General features: G+C 39.4%; 1 pseudogene; it reads right to left on the reverse strand.

Annotated features, from left to right (window-relative positions):
• LOC136319280 (cryptochrome-1-like) overlaps positions 1-13934 on the reverse strand; it is a 35796-nt pseudogene extending 21862 nt beyond the window's left edge.
• Positions 13935-19806: the final 5872 nt, after the last annotated feature.

The raw sequence follows: 19806 nt of genomic DNA on the forward strand, positions 1-19806 counted from the left end.
ACTTCTCTCTAATGTCCCGAAAGAATCCACTGACCTCCTTCTACTCAGCCTAGAAGAATTGTTTCAGTCTGAGGAAATGTTTGAATCCTTTTCAGTTTAGTCATAAACCTTAGTCTCTTATTTATTTTTTTCCTACTCAAATGCTGTTACTTTCCTAGTTGTTTATTCTTTAAAATAAAAAGCCAGAGACCCTGCCCCAAAGTTACCTTGAGGTTTAATTCTTTTGGATTTTCTAGAGACAGTTATGCAGTTTATGAACAAAGACAGTTTTATTTCTTCTTTGCCAATTTGTATGCTTTTTAAGTCCTTTCTTGTCTTACTGCATTAGCTAGGACTTTCAAGATGATGTTAAATAGGAATGGTTAGAGGGGATATCTTTGTCTTGTTCCCTATTTTAGGAGAAAGCATCTAGCCTCTCACTGTTAATATACTGTTAGCTGCAGGTTTTTGTAGATGTTCTCTATCAAGTGGAGGAAGTTCTCCTGTATTCCTAGTTGGGTGAGAGTTTTTATCATGATGTTATATTTTTTTCAAATGCTTTTTCTGCATGTATTGTTATAATCATATAATTTTCTTCCTATCCTGTTTATACACTGGATTACAACATTGATTTTTAAAAGATGAACTAGCATACCTGAGAAAAATTCCACTTTTTATGGCATAGAATTAATTTTCCACATGATTTGATTAGCTAATACTTTGTTAAGGACTTTTGCATTTTGTTCATGAGAGAGACTGTAGTTTTCCTTTTCTGTAATGTCTGGTTTTGGTGCTGGGATAAAATGGTCTCATAGAATGGGGTAGGCAGTGTTCCCTCTGCTTCTATTTTCTGGAAGAGATTGTAGAGGATTTGGTATCATTTCTTCCTTAAATGTTCGGCAGAATTCACCAGTGAAATGATTTGGGGCTGGTGCTTTCTGTTCGGAAGGTTATTAATTATTTATTTAAATTATTTAATATAGTCCAATTCAGTTTTTCAATTTCTTTATATGGGAGTTTGGTAGATTATAATTCTCAAAGAATTGGTCCAGTTCATCTAACATCAAATTTATGGGCATGAAACTGTTCACTATATTCCTTCATTATTTTTCTAGTTTCCATGGAATCAGTTGTAATGTCATCTAATTTCTAATATTAGCTATTTGTATCTTCTCTCTTTATTCTTGATCAGATATCTGGCTCAAATTTTATCATTTTTATTGATCTTTTCAAAGAATTAGCTTTTGGTTTAATTGACTTTCTCTACTGATTTCCTGTTTTTAATTTTATTGATTTCTGCTCTGATTTCTATTATTTTTCTTCTATTTACTTTGGATTTAAATTACTTTTCTTTTTCAAGTTTCTTTTTTTTTTTTTTTTTCATTTTTCCGAAGCTGGAAACGGGGAGGCAGTCAGACTCCTGCATGCACCCGACCGGGATCCACCCGGCATGCCCACCAGGGGGCGATACTCTGCCCCTCTGGGGCGTCTCTCTGTTGCATCCAGAGCCATTCTAGCGCCTGAGGCAGAGGCCACAGAGCCATCCCCAGTGCTCGGGCCATCTTTGCTCCAATAGAGCCTTGGCTGCGGGAGGAGGAGAGACAGAGAGGAAAGAGAGGGGGAGGGGTGGAGAAGCAGGTGGGCGCTTCTCCTGTGTGCCCTGGCCGGGAATCGAACCCGGAACTCCTGCACGCCAGGACGACGCTCTACCGCTGAGCCAACCGGCCAGGGCCTTTTTTCAAGTTTCTTAAGAGTGAAGCTTATATTATTGATTTTAAATGTTTCTTAGCTTTTAACATATGTATTCAATGCTATACATTTCCCTCTAAGCACTTTTATTACATCTCACAAGTTTTGGTATTGTATTTTATTTTCCTTTAGTTCAGCATATTTTTTAAATTTTTTGTAAAACTTTTTCTGGAACCTATGAGTTGTTTAGAAGTATGTTGTATAATCTCCAAATACTTGGGGATTTTATAACTTTCTGTTTTTGACTTTTAATTTAATTTCATTGTTATCTGAGAACATATTTTGATGATCTTTATTCTTTTAAATTTGTTAAAATGTGCTTTATTAATAAGGATGTGGCCTGTCTTGGTGAATGTTTCATGTGAGCTTGAAAAGAATGTATATTCTTCTTTTACTGAATCAAGCATTCTATAAATGTCAAATAGCCTCAGTTGCTTGATGATACTCTTCAGTCTAACTATATATTCTTGCCAACTTTCTGCCTGTTGAATCTGTTCATTGATGATAGATAGGTGTAGACATAGATTGGATTTGTCTGTTTTTCCTTGCAGTTCTATCAGCTTTTGCCTCCACATATTTTTACTCTGTTAGGTATATATACACCCAGAGTTTGTATGTCTTCTTGGTAGCTGTCCCTTTTCTCATTATGTATTATCCCTTTTTTTCCTTGACAGTTTACCTTTGTCTGAAATTAATACAGCTATTTCAGGCTTTTTAAAAAATTAGTGTTAGCATCGTATAACTTTCTCCATCCTTGATGTTTAATCTATCTGTGTCTTTATACTTAAATTAGGGGGTTATTTTAGACAATATACAGTTAGATCTTATTTTTTTAATCTTTTCTGAGAATATCATTCTTTTAGTTGATGTATTTAGACCATTGACATTTAATTATTATATAGTTGATTAACCTCTACAATATTTTAACTGTGTTCTATTCATTGCTATTGTTCTTTGATTCTTTTTATCATCCACTCTTTTTTCCCCTCTGTGATTTTAATTGAACATTTTTAAGATTCCATTTTTCCTCATCTTTTAGCAAATCAATCATACTTTTTTTTTCCAGCACACCCAACACCTTTTATTTCGCACATCAATCATACTTTTGCAAAAAAACATTTTAGTGTATGCCTAGAGTTTGCAATATACATTTACAACTAATCTAAGTCTTGTTTCAAATAACATCAACTGCTTGACAGGCAAAGCAGGTACCCTGTAACAGAATATTCGCAATACCTTATTCCCATCCCTTATATTGATAACATTCCTATCATACATTTCACCTATCCTTAAGCTATAATCATCAAATATATTATCCCTACTTTTATCTTGAGCAAACTATTACCAATTAGGTCAGTTAAAAGTAAGAAAAATATGAGACTTAATTTACCTTTTCCTCTTCCTTCTCAAATGTTCTTCCTCTCTTTATGTAGACCCAAGTTTCTGACATATATCACTTTTCTTCTTTCTGAAGAACATCTTTTAACATTTCTCTCATGGCAAGTCTAATGGAAAAAATTTCTCTCAATTTTTGTTTTTCCTGGGAGGTTTACCTTTTCCTTCACTTTTGAAGGATAATTTATCTGGATATAGAAGCCAACTTAGACTTCTTTTGGTCAACACTAAATATTTCACTCTACTCTCTTCTTGCTTGTATGGTTTCTTAGGAGAAATCCGATATAATTTTTATCCTTCTTCCTCCACAGACAAGGTTTTTTTTATGGTTTTGATAGTATGTTTATTAAAGGTGGGGCCAGTGAAAAAGGAAGGGCTTAGGAGAGAAGAAGCAACAGGGAAGAGCCTAGGTGAGGCTGCTTTGGCCTCTCTAGAAATGTTATGGGAAAGAAGTGAGCCAAGGCGGGGCTGCTGTCAGCTCACTGAGGTCAGAGAAACAGGGACTTGGGGACAGGTTCAGGGGCTTAGCCGTCACTGCCCATTGCTCCCCTCATTGCAGTTCTCATGGCATCCCTTAGGGTTTAGGAGATGCACGCTTGTGGGGGAAGAAGAGGAGGGAGGGAAAGGTAGGGGCATGCTCCCGGGAGGGAGAGGACATCAGGTCAGGCTTTGTTTATTCCCTGCGGCTTCTTTCAAGAATTTTTTTCTTTGTCTTTAATTTTCTGTGGTTTGAATATAATATGCCTCAGTATAGATTTTTATTTTATTTATTTATTATTATTATATATATATATATTTTTTGTGTGTGTATTTTTCTGAAGATAGAAACGGGGAGAGACAGACACACTCCCGCCTGTGCCCGACTGGGATCCACCAGGCACGCCCACCAGGGGGCAACGCTCTGCCCCTCCGGGCCGTCGCTCTGTTGCAACCAGAGCCACTCTAGCGCCTGGGGTAGAGGCCAAGGAGCCATCCCCAGTGCCCGGGCCATCTTTGCTCCAATGGAGCCTCGGCTGCGGGAGGGGAAGAGAGAGACAGAGAGGAAGGAGAGGGGGAGGAGTGGAGAAGCAGATGGGCGCTTCTCCTGTGTGCCTGGCCGGGAATCGAACCCGGGACTTGTGCACGCCAGGACGCTCTACCACTGAGCCAACCGGCCAGGGCCGATATATATATTTTTTTCTGAAGTAAGAAGTAGGGAGGCAGAGAGACAGACTCCCACAGGCGCCAGAATGGGATCCACCCGGCATGCCCACCAGGGGGTGATGCTCTGCCCATCTGGGGCATTGCTCCATTGCAACCCGAGCCATTCTAGCACCTGAGGTGGAGGCCATGGAGCCATCCTCAGCAATCCGGCCAACTTTGCTCCAATGGAGCCCTGGCTGCCAGAGGAGAAGAAAGAGAGAGGAAGGAGAGGGGGAAGGGTGGAGAAACAGATGGGTGTTTCTCCTGTGTGCCCTGGCCGGGAATCGAACCTGGGACTTTCACATGCCAGGCCGACGCTCTACTGCTGAGCCAACCGGCCAGAGCCCTTTAAAAAATATATCCTGCTTGGTGCTCTCTAATCTTTCTGAAACTATGGTTTGGTGTCTGTTAATATCTGGAAAATTCTTGGTCGTTATTGCTCCAAGTACTTCCTCTGTTCCCTTCTCTCTTTCTTCTTCTGGTATTCCCATAACATGTATGTTACACCTTTTATAATTGTCCAATAGTTCTTGGCTATTCTGGGTTTTTTTTTTTCCGGTCTTTCTTCTATTTGACTTTTAGTTTGGAAAATTTTCAATTTTGATAGCAAATGCTATGAATGTCCTGATACATGCCAACTTATTGCTATGTGTGATCATTTCTCTGGGTTATAGAGGCAGGATTGAAATTGTTGAATGAAAAGATATATACAAACTTAATTTCAGTATTCAGCCAGATAGTATTCTAGAATGAATACCAATTTATACTCCTTCCAGTAGTACATAAAAGGGTCCCATTTTTGCTATATTTATCTAACATTCTAGTTTTTCACTTTTTAAATAAAACTTTAATTTACTGATTGTTTTAATATTAACTTCTCTGATTACTAGAGAGGTGGAGCATCTCTTAGCCATTAATATTTTTTCTTCTAAAAATTATCTATTCATGTAATTTCATGTTTTTCTATTTTTTTTAACTTCATCATTTCTAAATTGTGCATTTGTCACATGTAAATATCCCTGAAACCAGAACATATCTTACAATACATAATACCTATTTCATTTATGTACTGCTGCATAACAAACCACTCCAAAATCCAATAAGTTAAAACAACAACCAGTTTATTATATTTTACAGTTTTATGGATTGATTGGCTTAGCTAGTGAGTCATCTGATGGTCTTGCCAGAGCTCTCTCATGAAATTGCAGGCAGATTACAGCTGAAATTGGAATCATCTGAAGGCTCAGTCTACAGGGATTCTTGGACAGCTTGGCCTTGCTCTCTCTTATACAGCCTCAGGGCTTTTGCTCGAGGAGCCTCCAACAGGGTAGCTAGATTTGTTACATAGCATTTCAGAGCTTTCAAGAGAAAGGTTCCAAGAAACAAGGCAAAAGCCACAAAGTTACTTATGAAATAGTCCTAGAATTTATGTAGTATCACTTCTATCACATATAATTGGTCAAGAGCATCCCAGGGTCAACTATATTCAAGAGCAGTGGTCCCCAACCCCCGAGGCCGCGGACTGGTACTGGTCCGTGGGCCATTTGGTACCGGTCCACAGAGAAAGAATAAATAACTTACATTATTTCCGTTTTATTTATATTTAAGTCTGAACGATGTTTTATTTTTAAAAAATGACCAGATTCCCTCTGTTACATCCGTCTAAGGCTCACTCTTGACTCTTGTCTCGGTTACGTGATACATTATCCGTCCCACCCTAAAAGCCAGTCCGTGAAAATATTTTTTGACATTGAACTGGTCCCTGGCCCAAAAAAGGTTGGGGACCACTGTTCAAGAGAAACTGAAACAAACTTAATGTCTTGAGGGAGGTGTTGTGGCCACCTTTGGAAACACAATTTACAAAACCTATCATTTGAGTACAAAATCACATCTCTATCACATAGGAAACACACTTAGTCCCTCCCAGAAAATCTTATTTTATTATGGTAAGCCTAGGATCTCACCATCTAAGTCAGGTGTAAATGGGGTTTGAGGTGAAGTTCCTTAGGTATTATACTCCTCAAGTACAATTCCTCTCAACTTGAAAACACTTGAGCTTAAGAGTTAGATTATGCCCTGGCTGGTTGGCTCAGTGGTAGAGTGTCGGCCTGGCGTGCAGGAGTCCTGGGTTCAATTCCTGGCCAGGGCACACAGGAGAAGCACCCATCTGCTTCTCTACCCCTCCCCCTCTCCTTCCTTTCTGTCTCTCTCTTCCCCTCCCGCAGCCAAGGATCCATTGGAGCAAAGTTGGCCCAGGTGCTGAGGATGGCTCCATGGCCTCTGCCTCAGGCGTTAGAATGGCTCTGGTTGCAACAGAGCGATGCCCCAGATGGGCAGAGCATCACCCCCTGGTGGGCATGCCGGGTAGATCCTGGTTGGGCACATGCGGGAGTCTGTCTGACTGCCTCCCCGTTTCCAACTTCAGAAAAATACAAAAAAAAAAAAAAAGAGTTAGATTATCTGTTACACACACAAACTTAATAAATGATGGTGAGACAAAGAAGGAGTATAACTGCAACAAAATTTCAGTCCAGATTTAAGAGACTCTACTTACTTCTTGATGAAGAAATGTAAAGGACGGTGCGAAAGAGCATGTGGCTTGTCAAATTGTACAGTTTAAATAGGTACAGTTTGTAGTATCAATAATAGCTCAATAAAGAGCAGCCATCTTTGGAAATAGTCTGCCACAGTCTTTTACACAGTGGCTGTCGGATGGGCAATGTCACGATGTAGTCATCCTCCCCTCTTCATGCATGAACTGGTTGTTTTCCCATTGTCCTTGCCATTGAATGGCTTAATCTCTCAATGTTTCAGTCACTGAATCATTAAATAACTATTTGAAATTGGAATTCTGATCATCATTTGAAACCGTCCATTGACAACTTCTGGTAAGATCAAAAAAGTTTTAGCATGCAGACCTGTAGAATACTTGTCAGCCTGGCAAATAATCCTAGAGACAATAGTGAGGCAGTCCCAGCAAGCGCTGCATCACCAGCAGCTACATGATGTCACAGATCACTATATGGTATACAAGAACATGGTATCTGAAAGTGATTCAGAAGAACTGCACTCTAAATGAAAACAATTTTAGGAATACTGAATACCAGAGGTGAGCATTGGAGGAAGTCACAGAACAGAAAAGCTAGCTGACATTCTAAATATATATGGCTATTTAATGACAGGACAATAAGTATTTAGGTTGAAACATATGCAAATATCATTTTTGTAGGTCAGAATAGTCAGATACTGAAAAACCTCCTGATTTCCAGTCTAGTGTTTCCTACAAAGCTCCATGGAAAGGTTTTCTGACTTGGATAGCCTAAAATGGGAGGCACTTAAACAACAGAAAAATAGGTAGCATGGCATTTGTCTGTCAAATGGGGTGGGGAAAATTCAATCTCATGTCACTTTTTCCTTTTTTGTGTGTGTGACAGAGAGAGAGAGAGAGAGTCAGAGAGAGGGACAGACAGGCAGGAAGGGAGAGAGAAGAGAAGCATCAGTTCTTCATTGTGGCACCTTAGCTGTTCATGGATCGCTTTCAAATATATGCCTTGACCTGGGGGCTACAGCAGATCGAGGGACCCCTTGCTCAAACCAGATGAGCCCGCGCTCAAGCTGGTGTCCTTGGAGTTTCGAACCTGGGTCCTCAGCGTCCCAATCTGATGCTTTATCCACTGTGCCACCACCTGATCAGGCTCATGTCACTTTTTAAGGACAGAAATAGTCTGGGGATCTGGCACTGTGTCTGTGACTGTCATATACTAAATTATGTATGTATGATTATAAACCATTCCAAAATGAGAACAAGATTATCGCTCGGTTCTACCCTAATTTTTCTCCATTCTCTCCTACTTTTCAGAAAGTTTAATATCTTGTAATCAAATGTCACCTTTTTATCAATGAATATATGTTTCCGTTTTATCTTTTTTGTTCTTTTCTTCACTGACGAGCCTCCTACTACTATATTTCCACTTTCCTTGCTACCAAATATTATCATGTTTTATTCTCTTTCTTATCCACTCACTATCATTCTAGGACTAGTGTTCATAACTGGCAGTGACATTGAATACAGTGTCTATGTGATCTTGCTAATCAAATGATCATAGATCTCTATCTTGAAAATGTATAATGACAAAGGGAAGGGCAGACCACAAATGAACTACTCATATCTAAGGTAAAAGTAATGCACAAGCAGAGGCGGATTAAGGCTGGTTGAGACCCTGTGAGCAGAAGAAAATATTGGACCACCCCCAAAAAAGAGAGACAGGAAAAATAAAAATACATGTTAACCATATATGTGTGTGTGTATATATATATGTGTGTGTGTGTGTGTGTGTGTGTGTACACACTTTGTTTTTGTATTTTTCTTAAGTGAGAAGCTGGGGGGAGGCAGACAGACAGACTCCCGCATGCGCCCGACTGGGATCCACCCAGCATGCCCACCATGGAACGATGCTCCGCTGTAATCGGAGTCATTCTAGTGCCTGAGGCAGAGTCCATAGAGCCATCCTCAGCGCCCAGGCCAACTTTGCTCCAATGGAGCCTTGGCTGTGGGAGAGGAAGAGAGAGATAGAGAGAAAGGAGAAGGGGAAAGGTGGAGAAGCAGATGGGCATTTCTGCTGTGTGCCCTGGCCTGGAATCGAACCCAGGACTTCCACACGCTGGGCTGACGCTTTACCGCTGAGCTAAGCGGCCAGGGCCCATGTTAACCATATTTTTAAATAAAAAAAATTATGTTCTATTAATGTTAAAAATGCACATATGAAACATACTTGGTGTCATTAGAAAAAAGTATAAAGTTGGGGTTTTGCAGGCCCTTCAGAAGTCAGGGCCCAGGGCACATGCCCAGTGAGCCCACTGTTAAATCCGCCTCTGTGCATGAACCTGACCTGTGGTGGCACAGTGAATAAAGCATCAACCTGGAATGCTAAGCTTGCCAGTTTAAAACCCCAGGTTTACCTGGTCAAGTCATAAATGAGAAGCAGAAATGATGCTTTCTGCTCTTTCCCCCACCTCTTTCACCCTCTCTCTTCTCTTTCTAAAATCAATCAATAAATTTTTAAAAAAATAATAATAATTCAAGAAAATGTTCTTTCCTCTAATGATTGAATAAAGGATATTTTACCCTTGTATGACCATTAAAAAAACAAAAGTAAACTAAAGAATATCTTTAACTCACTCAGTACCCTCTGAAATAGGCTTGGGCAGTGTTGAGCAACTGTCATTATCACTGCAATAATTGGTTTTGACCACAAGAGGGCAATTAAATCCAGTAATGATATTACACATCAGTTCCTGAAAGAGATGGTTCAGAAAGAAACAGAAGAAAAGTTAGTTTGATAGGGAAAAAAAATACTTAATGTGAAAATAAAATAAAATAAAATTATACATGTGCAGAAACCAAATAAGACTATTGGGTTAATCTTCATTTTCTGAGTATACATATTGATACCAGAAAACTTAAATCCAATTTAACTCAAAATGTCCATCGAATAGCCCAGTAGTGGTCAACCTGGTCCCTACTGCCCACTAGTGGGCGTGCCAGCTCTCATGGTGGGCGGTAGCAGAGCAACCAAAGTATAAATAAAAAGATAGATTTAACTATAGTAAATTGTTTTATAAAGATTTATTCTGCCAAACTTAGCGAAAATCTGACATAAAGTACTTGGTAAGTAATTATTATTATATGCTTTAACTTGCTGTAACTCTGCTTTATAAATTTTATAAACTCAAGTTACTTCCCTACTTTATAAATCACCATTACTGTGGAACCAGTGGGTTAGAAAATTTTACTACTAACAGAGATACAAAAGTGAGCGGTAGGTATAAAAAGGTTGACTACCCCTGGAATAACCAATTCAAAATGTCTGTCTACACTTCCCTTAATTCTATTAATAATTCTGTTTCCACAGACCAACAGTGGGGAGTGAGGCAGCCTGCCACCCTCAGGAGATAGGGGATTTCAAGAAAAGGGCAAAGTCTTCCTAGCTGGTGTTATCTGGCCATTATTTCCTGTGTCAACTTGGCTAGGCAATGGTCTCCTATTATTCAAACAGTAATCGGATATTGCTTTAAAGGTATTTTGTAGGTGTGATTAAAATCTATAACCAGTTGAATTTAAGTAATAAGGAAGACTATCATAGATAATTTGGGTGAGCTCGAGTTAATCAGTTGAAAGGCCTTGTGAGTGGAGTTGAAGCTTCTCTGATAAAAAAGAGGTTCCACCTCAGACAGCAGCTTCTGCTCCTGCTGGAGAGTTCTAGCCTAGCTTTCCTGACAGCCTGCCCTCTGGATTTTGGACTTGCCTAGTGAACTCCACAATTGCATTAGCCAATTCAGCAATAAATTTCTTACCACATGTCTTCTATTGTTTCTGCTTCTCTTGTTGAACCCTACTGATACAATACCCAGATACTAATTATCTCTCATGAGGCACTTCTGCGGGTTTTAGGAGATCCCACACACAGAGAGATACACCCCTGAGAAATTTCTGCACTGCATCATTTCCTGATACAGGTGATAGGCTCTCTGAAAGGCCTCTTAACTTTCCCTTAACTCTCAACTTCCGGTGAAACATTCCACATGACTTCTTCTTCTGGGTTCCTTGCCTAGTAGGAGCTCCTACTGGAGGAAGCCCTTTGTAGATAAGTCAAGCCTCATTACCTTCCGCTGCTTCTGGGCTCTGGGGAGCTCACATACCTATTCAACAAATAGTACAAATGCAGCTATGCAGCTAGCATACAGTGCAGCTACCCTCCTTACTCCATCATCAAGGGCAATTTCTACTAGCTTCCCACCATCAGACTTCCCTAAGCAACACTCAGAAAAGTAGATTTATGCCCTCCACAATTGAGACTTTAGGTCAAGTTCTTCTAAGCACTCTCTTGTCCTTCAATCAGCCTCAAATCTTCAAGTTTCCATAGTTGAGCAGCACAGAGCCAGGGAGTAAGACTGTGTTCATCTCCAGCAAGTAGTACCCACGCTCTACAAGGGGCCCTCTAGTTTCCATCTCAGTTGGTTTGGGGGAACAAGGGGAATAACCCAGCCAGCTCTTTCTCTACCAATTCCTTCAAAGGCTCTGCCTCTGTAATCAGTCTTTGTTTTGTCTTTATATGGGCTGTTGGTAATTGTCTCTAGATCCAGTTGGAAAGTCCTATGGGATATGTCTAAGAATTCTCTTTGGAATATAAGATGTCTCATCATCTACTATTTTCAGCTTTAAGTTTTAGCCAAAATTGTGAGGTCACAGAAAATAAAGTCTGTCTCATATTCTATTACCGTCATCACTGGAGAAGTTTTTGCACTCTCAGAAAGTACGTTATTCACAAGTAAGCTAACCAGAATTTTATATCTTTGAAGAGCATCCCCTGGCTGTTTTAGTCTCTCAGCAATGTTTTGCACGTGTGACCTGCTCTGTTTCTGAGTCTAGGGAGATCCGGTGAGTCACAAGTCTGTCACTGAATGTCCGGAGTGCTGTACATGGTTCCTACAACTCCTGGATGAGCCCCAGCGAGTGGGATCTCTGCACTCAGGTCACCGCTTCAGTAGCATCCTTCTTCCCACCACATGCCAGTTCGGGGGGTTCCTGATGCCTTTGTGATTATGTCTCACACGCTCCCTTAGCTAATTTAAATTTAGAACGGAGAATGAAGAATTTCATATCATTTCAAATGATATGAAATCCAAAATTCATAAAAGAAAAAAAATGATAAATTTGATATGTAAAATCCAAAATTTCTACCTAGGAGCAAAACACCATATATACAAGTAGAGCTAAGAAAAAAAATGACAAACTAAGGCAACATATTTTCAGCTTGTATTACACACTCAAACAGCTAACTTTTTTATATTTAAAGAATTTTTTGCATTGGCCGGGTTGCTCAGTTGGTAGAGCATCATCCCGATATGCCAAGTTTGCGGGTTTAATCCCCAGTCAGGGCACATACAAAGATCAACCAATGAGTGCATAAATAACTGGAACAACAAATCAGTTTCTTCTCTCACTTCTCTTGCTCTCAAATCAATACATTTTTTAAAAATTTAGATAAAAAAAATCTTTTAAAAATTAACGTTTTTTTTCAAATTATTTAGGAAAAGATCAATCACCCTTTATCCCTTTTTAAAAAGGATAAAGGCTATGAACTGTCAGTTCACAGCAAAGAAAATATAAATCACTCCCAACCATGCGAAAAGATGCTCACTATAATAATTCTTATTAAGAAAAAGTACAAATTAAAATCAATTTTAATTTAATTAGCAGAGATCAAAATGTTTGATGAAGATATAGACAAACCAGACATTGCTGGTGGGAGTGTAGACCTGCAGATTTATGTCGAGCAAACTGATATGTCTACCAACATTCAAAATGCACAAAATTATGTGTGTAGAAATATAATTTTGCAGCACTTTTTGTAAAGGCAAAAGAGAGGAATGATCTACGGTAAACTTCCATTAATAGGAGACTAGCTAAATAAATCATTAAATATACAAAATAGGATTCTGTTCAGCCAGCAAAAAGAATGAGGCAATGAATATAAACATAGAAAGATTCCAGATACATTGCTAATTGAGGAGGAAAAGTAAAGTTCAAAACAGTATACAGACTGTGTTACAACTTGAGTTGTGTGTGTGTGTGCTTGTTTACCTAAATATTTGTGTATAAAAAGATTATATCTGGAAAGGAACACAAAAAGCCCACAGTATTTTTCTCAGGGAATGGAAGTGGGTGAGCTGGCAGTCAGAGGTGGGAGCAGAGACTGTTTTCACTTCTGCATCCTTTTGTGATTTTTTTTAAAGATTTTATTCATTGATTTTAGACAAAGGAGAGAAAAATAAAAAGGTAGGGGGAGGAGTGGGAAGCATCAACTCATAGTTGCTTCTCGTATGTGCCCTGACCAGGCAAGCCCAGGGTTTCAAACTGGCAACCTCAGCATTCTGGGTCAACGCTTTATGGGTCAGCGCCACCACAGGTCAGGCACTTTGTAACTTTTTAATTATCTACTGTGAGCATACTGGTCTTCAAAACATATCAAATAATAATATTAAAGAAGCAACACATGAAGAAGAGAATCACAGACTGTGACAAGAGTTTTAAAGGAACTAAACAAGTTGGTATCACAGAGAGTAAGGAGATGGGCTATATTAGGTAGAATGATCATGTAGTATGGCTAAACCTAGGCTCAGAGAAATGAAGCATTTTGCCTAAAGTCACACAACAATAATTAGAGCAAGATTTTGAACACAGATTTGTCTTCCTGACTCAAGCATTGCTCTTGCCACTATGTCTCCACAGCTCTCAAGTGGGGACAAAACACCATGTAAGGAAAAAATATGTAACATACAGCCAAACCAGTGTAACTAATAGGTTTTAGGAAAATGAACAGTCTATTCTTGCCACAGCAAGCAGCACTTGGATGCAAATCGCTGGTCACAAGTCATGCAGGGCCCTGCAGTCAGGAAAAATTACTTACGTGAAAATCAGGAAGAACTAAGAAAAACAAATACTTTCTGCTGGCTCTTAATGATAGCGATCTACAGAGTACATTCTAACTAACTAGTCTGTGGAGAGATGTAAGGTCTATAAGTTTGGGACCAAACTGGTGAGGACAGCCCCAGGCCACATCAGCCATCGTAGCTTAAATAGGCCAAAACCTTAGAGCAGTCTTGACATCCAGTACAAAATCTGGAATGTGTACAATGAGGTCACTGACCCTATACACGAGATCAAAGATATGAACTTTTTGAAGATAGACCTGTTTTTAGGGGGCAGAAAAGGAAAATGCAACTTTTGAGAGTAGATTTTAACAAGATGGTGTGTGGGGGGGAGGAGAAGAGGGTACATTAAGTAACCAAAAACACAAATGAAACATTATAACTGCAGTCTACCTGCATCCCCTTGGCACTGAACCTGACTCATCCTCCACCTGGGATGAGCTCTGAAGAAACCCGAAGTCCACGTGTGGGCTCTGACAGCACTGCCGCCCAGATAACCCCTCGCCAACAATCTAGCTTGACAATTTGGTTGGAGGGTGCAGATTGGGTTATTTTTATCTTTAATGTTTTCTAGTTACACAAGTAAAAGATAAAAATATTCTCATTTTAAAAGGTTTGTTCTAGGCCCTGGCAGGATTGCTCAGAGGATAGAGCGTTGACCCAGCACACCGAGGTCCCAAGTTCAAAGCCCAGTCAGGGCACTTGTGAGTGAAACAAGAAGTTGATGTTTCTCTCTCTCTCTCTCTCTCACTCTCTCTCTCTCTCTCTCTCTCCCCTTTCCTCTCTCTCTCTCTCTCTCTCAAATCAATGGAAAAAAATTTTAAGTTTAATTGTATGGAAAAAAAAAAGAAAGCAAAAGGTGAGGTAATGTATTCAATTATTTCAATATTGATAGATATTTGAATTGTTCCTGATTTTTCCTGTTACAGAAGTGTAATAAAGTTCTTGATGCCTGAATCTTTGTGGCTTTGTACAAACATTTCTTTGAATCGACTGCTAGCAGTATCAGGTATATAGTGACCAGGCCAATAGCTGGAAGAGAGACCTACTATGAGACATCATCAGTACTTACTCTGAGTTGGCATGAAATGCTCATGTCTGCCATGGCCCTATCCAGCACTCTTGTCCTGAGTCTGCTCTGGGTCTCCACAGTGTGACCAATCTCTCACTGCTCCGTCAGGAAATCCTATCTGGTGCAATACAGATATCTGGTGCAATCCCACTAGAATTGCTGTTGCATTGCAAACAGGCTACCCTGCATTATTAACCTTTGTGTAAAGTATTCTCACACTTCTTTGCTTTAACTGTAACCCAACGTTTTTTCCATAGTGTGGCATTATCACATTCACCTAACCTAACTATTTTTTTAAAAAAATTATGTCCTCTCTAAATGCAGCTGCTAAATTTCCCACAAAGTTGGAGGGGGAGTGGAAGTGGTGAGAAAAGTCTGCATTTTTGCTCTTGTGTTCTTGTTCTCTTTGCTGATTCTAGGCAATTATTTCTTCATCACTTAAAAATGGCTCCTTGAAGCCTGATCAGGCAGTGGCGCAGTGGATAGAGCATTGGACTGGGACTCAGAGGACATAGGTTCGAAACTCTGAGGTCACCTGGCTTGAGCGTGGGCTCACTAGCTTGAGCGCGGGGTCATTGGCTTGAGCGTAGGATCATAGACATGACCTCATGGTCACTGGCTTGAGCCCAAAGGTCGCTGGCTTGAGCAAGGAGTCACTCTGCTGTAGCCCCCACCCCCGTCCCCATCAAGACACATATGAGAAAGCAATCAATGACAACTAAGGTGCCATAACGAAGAATTGATGCTTCTCATCTCTCTCCCTTCCTGTCTGTCTGTCCCTATCTGTCTCTGTCTTTGTCTCTCTTGCTTAAAATAATAATAATAAAAAAAGGCTCCTTGAATAGTCAGTGGTAATGGTTGCAAAACATTATGTATATAATTGATGCCATTTATGCCTGTATATTTTACAACCCATACACACAAAAATAGCTCCTTTGAGAGCTGTGCCATCTGCCCACCCCAGACTCTGCTCCTTCTTGTCATTATCATCATCACACCTGTTCCCTCCCTCCCATGATCCAGGACTTTGGTCCAGAACTCAGTTATCTTCTCAATTCCAAGTTGAATCTACACTCAAAACAGCAAAAAATGAATTCATGATTAATATGTGAAACAAAATAATAATATAAACTTATTAGAAAAAATTTGGAAGATGTATGTATGATCCCAGGTAGGAGATTCTAAGGGGGAAACCAGAATCCATGGTAGGGGAGGGGGAAATGAGAAATTTGATCTTATTAAAATTTAAAATGCATAACTAGAAAAAAATCTCCATATTGTCTAAGAACAAACAATAGACAGAAGGAAAATACTTGAGACAACAGGTAATTCAGAGAAAAATACAGATAACTGGAGAAGATGTGCAAACACACCAGTGGTTAGGAAAAAACAAACTGTAACTGGGATAGTGTCCTCCCCTCCCCCACGCAATAGTAATATGCCAAATTTAAAACATTGAGAACAAGTGGAACTAAGAAGGGGGTCAGGGGAGCACCAGGACTGTCTTCCATTGCTAGTGGGGATAAAACTGGTCTTTTCATAAAGTAATCAGGTAGTATCTGGTAACATTTTAAATTTGGTATACATTTTGGCCTATGACTCTCACTGTTAGAAATCTATTATAGAGAAATGGGCTATATGAACAAAAATGTTCCTATACTATTAATCCTAAATCTTTTCTATCCAGCATGTTCCTCACTTCAGGGCCCCCTACTCTTTGGATTTATTATCTATTTCTGGCTACTTCTGTTTCCTGACACCTTTTTTCTCCGTTGAAACCACCCTGTAAAATCCCACTCTTCATCATTCCTACCATTTGACTTCTCTGTTATTACTAGTCTGACACAGGATGTTGTCAGTAATCATGCAATAGTGCAGAATGAAATCACTAAAACTGCAAGGCCTCTTGCCTCACCTGAGCTGTAGGTGCTGACCAACATTACTGTGTCTCTAAGCAGATGTTTCTCTTTTCCCTTTGCGGAAAGAAATGCCAAAATTGTGATGGCCATACATTCCAAACTTATCACTTCCTCCTTCATTCTTAGCATGTGACCCTGTCTTCTATTTCACTGAGAAAATTGAGTTCACCAGGCAAGAACTGTGGGAGACTGCAAGCTGACAGAGTCCTTGCAGTTTAGATTTTAGATTTATTTATTTATTTATTTTCGAGAGAGGAGACACACAGAGAGAGAGAGAGAGAGAGAGAGAGAGAGAGAGAGAGAGAAGGGAGGGAGGAGCAGAAAGCATCAACTCCCATATGTGCCTCGACCAGGGAAGCCCGGGGTTTTGAACCAGTGACCTCAGTGTTCCAGGTCGAGCAGTTTAGATTTGTGGGGGACAGAGGTGTGGGGGACTGGCAGTAAGCTGACAGGGTTCTTGCTGCCCATACCCCCACCTCACTTGCTTGATTAAGTTGCTAAAGGCTAAGCTCTTTCTCACAACCTCTGATTGTTTAAGTTGGTAAAGGCAATTTACATGCCCTTGCCGACAGCTCCATGTTAGCTGTGATTTGGCAGTTTCTACTCCTCCCATCCCCCATGTCCCTCAAAGAGACTGGAGACAGGTTTCTTTTTACCCTTTTGTGAAGTTTTGTGAAGTTAAGATGTTATACATGGTACAGGGTTTTCTGCACTTGGGAGAATTCTTTGTTTGCCTCAGAAATATAACTTTGTATCAGAGATCTCTTTGATTTGCTAATGGCTTTGCTCTATGCCCTATAAATTAAGCTTCTTCAGGCTGAAAACTCACTCTTGCAAGCCATCAGCTTGGCAATGGGTCCTCCCGATCTCATCCTTTTTATTTCTGTGTTTATTTTCTAATCCTCCGTTCCCACCCAAGACCTGCAAAATTACAAGTCGCGCTGGTTCACAACAAAGAACAGTCTACGTGTTTTTCCCTATCACTTTCCAACTTATCGGACTCCTCACCCCACCCCTTCTCCATGGGCACGGGCACTCTCTCCACCCCAGGTTATTGATTCCACCTGTGCTTTGGCTCTCATATTCATCTGCTGCCTCAAGGATCTTGGGCTTGCATGCATTTTTAATCTCTCCCTTTCAACTGAATTTTTTACCTCAAGTTATAAACATGAGCTATTCTCCTATATTTATGTAAAAATACATTGGCCCTACCTATAACTCTTTCTTTAGATATTATCTCTTTCCTTCCTGCCATAACAAAATTCTTAAAAGAGACTTCTAAACTCATTGTTTCCACTTCCTTATTTCCTCTTTATTTCATATGTCACCAACACACCAATGAAAGATGAACAATGACCTTTACATTGACAATTTCCCTGAATGCTCTTTGCTCATTGTTACTTTACATTTCTTTAGTATTTTATACTGACGAATGTTCCTTCCACCTTGAAAATCACACTTTCTTCAGCTTTTGTCACATCATTTTCTTACCCTTTCCTGTGTGCCCCTTTATTTCCTTCACCATCTCATACTAATATGGAAATACTATCTCAGTACTAATATGAAAATATAGACTTTATTATAATCAATGTTTTGCTATGAGAGAAGATTCTTACTGACTAGCAAGGGAAAGATCTGTCTTCCAGCTGATCTAATGTGAAGAACCTGAAAGACCTTCTCCTAAGTAAAAACTCATCGTCACCCTTGGAGGACAGAGAGCCAGGAGTAGAAAGTCATCGTGAACATGAGAAGATTATGGTTTACTTCATCTGTGCTTGATGAAAGTATAGAGAAATAGGCACTTTAACTCATATATTGCTAGAAAGTTTAAATTAGTGGGCCTATTTGAAAATACCCACTGTCCCAGAAGTTCTCCCTGATATATTTATCCATATACAAAATAACATATAAATAAGATATTTATCTAAAATCTATAGAAAAAATATTATAGGACTTAGAACAGATAAAACAATTGTGAAAAACAAAAACTGCATAATAATTAACAAAACATCTCTTCTTTGAAACACACTGTTAATAAAAATGAAAAAAACAAGTCATAGACTAAGAAAAAAATATTTTCAATGTGTATATCTGATAAGAACGTGTATCCAGAATATATTTTTTATAAAACTGAAAATTCAATAACAAGCAAACAAATAAATGGATAAAATATTTCAACAGATCTTTCACTGAAGAAAAATATATGACTGGCATACAAGCACATGTAAAGATGCTCTCAACACCAGTAATCTTTAAGAAAATGGTAATTAAAACCACAATATGATACCACTACGTATCTACTAGAATGACTAAAATTAAAGAGACTCCCTATAGCAAGTGTTGTTGAGGATGTGAAGAGAATGGAACTCTCACACACTTCTAGCTGGAATATAAAATGGTACAACCACTTTGGAAAGAGTTTGGCAGTTTCCTAAAAAGTTAAACATACCATATGACCCAGCCATTCCACCTCCTAAGCATTTACTAAAGAGGAAAGAAAGCCTTTGTCCATAAAAAGATTTGTTCCCAAATGTTCAAACAGCTTTATTTTTAACAGCCAAGAACTAGAAACACTCTAAATGTCCATCAGCAAGTGAATGAATAAACAAATTATGACACATCCATATAATAGAATATTAGCAATAAGAAGGAGGAAGCTATTGATATACACACAACAACGTGAATGAATATCAAAATGATGATGCTCATAATGACTTTGTAAAACTCTATGTACTGTAAAACTCTACAAGATGGTGCCAGAAAGTAGATCAGGGGTTGTCTGGGGGCGGGGGAGTGCTAAGTGATAGAGAAGAGAGAGGGAGGAATTAATAAAAGGCATGAGAAAACTTTTCAGGAGAATTGATAGTCACTATCCTTTTTTTTTTTTTCCAGAGGGGAGGCAGAGACAGATTCCCACATGCAGCCCTACCGAGATTCACCCAGCAGGCCCACTAGGGGGCAAAGCTCTGCCCAACTGGAGCCCTTGTTCCATTGCAACCAGAGCCATTTAACACCCGG

The sequence above is a fragment of the Saccopteryx bilineata genome, chromosome 1 (assembly GCF_036850765.1).
Source record: "Saccopteryx bilineata isolate mSacBil1 chromosome 1, mSacBil1_pri_phased_curated, whole genome shotgun sequence".
Taxonomy (NCBI): domain Eukaryota; kingdom Metazoa; phylum Chordata; class Mammalia; order Chiroptera; family Emballonuridae; genus Saccopteryx; species Saccopteryx bilineata.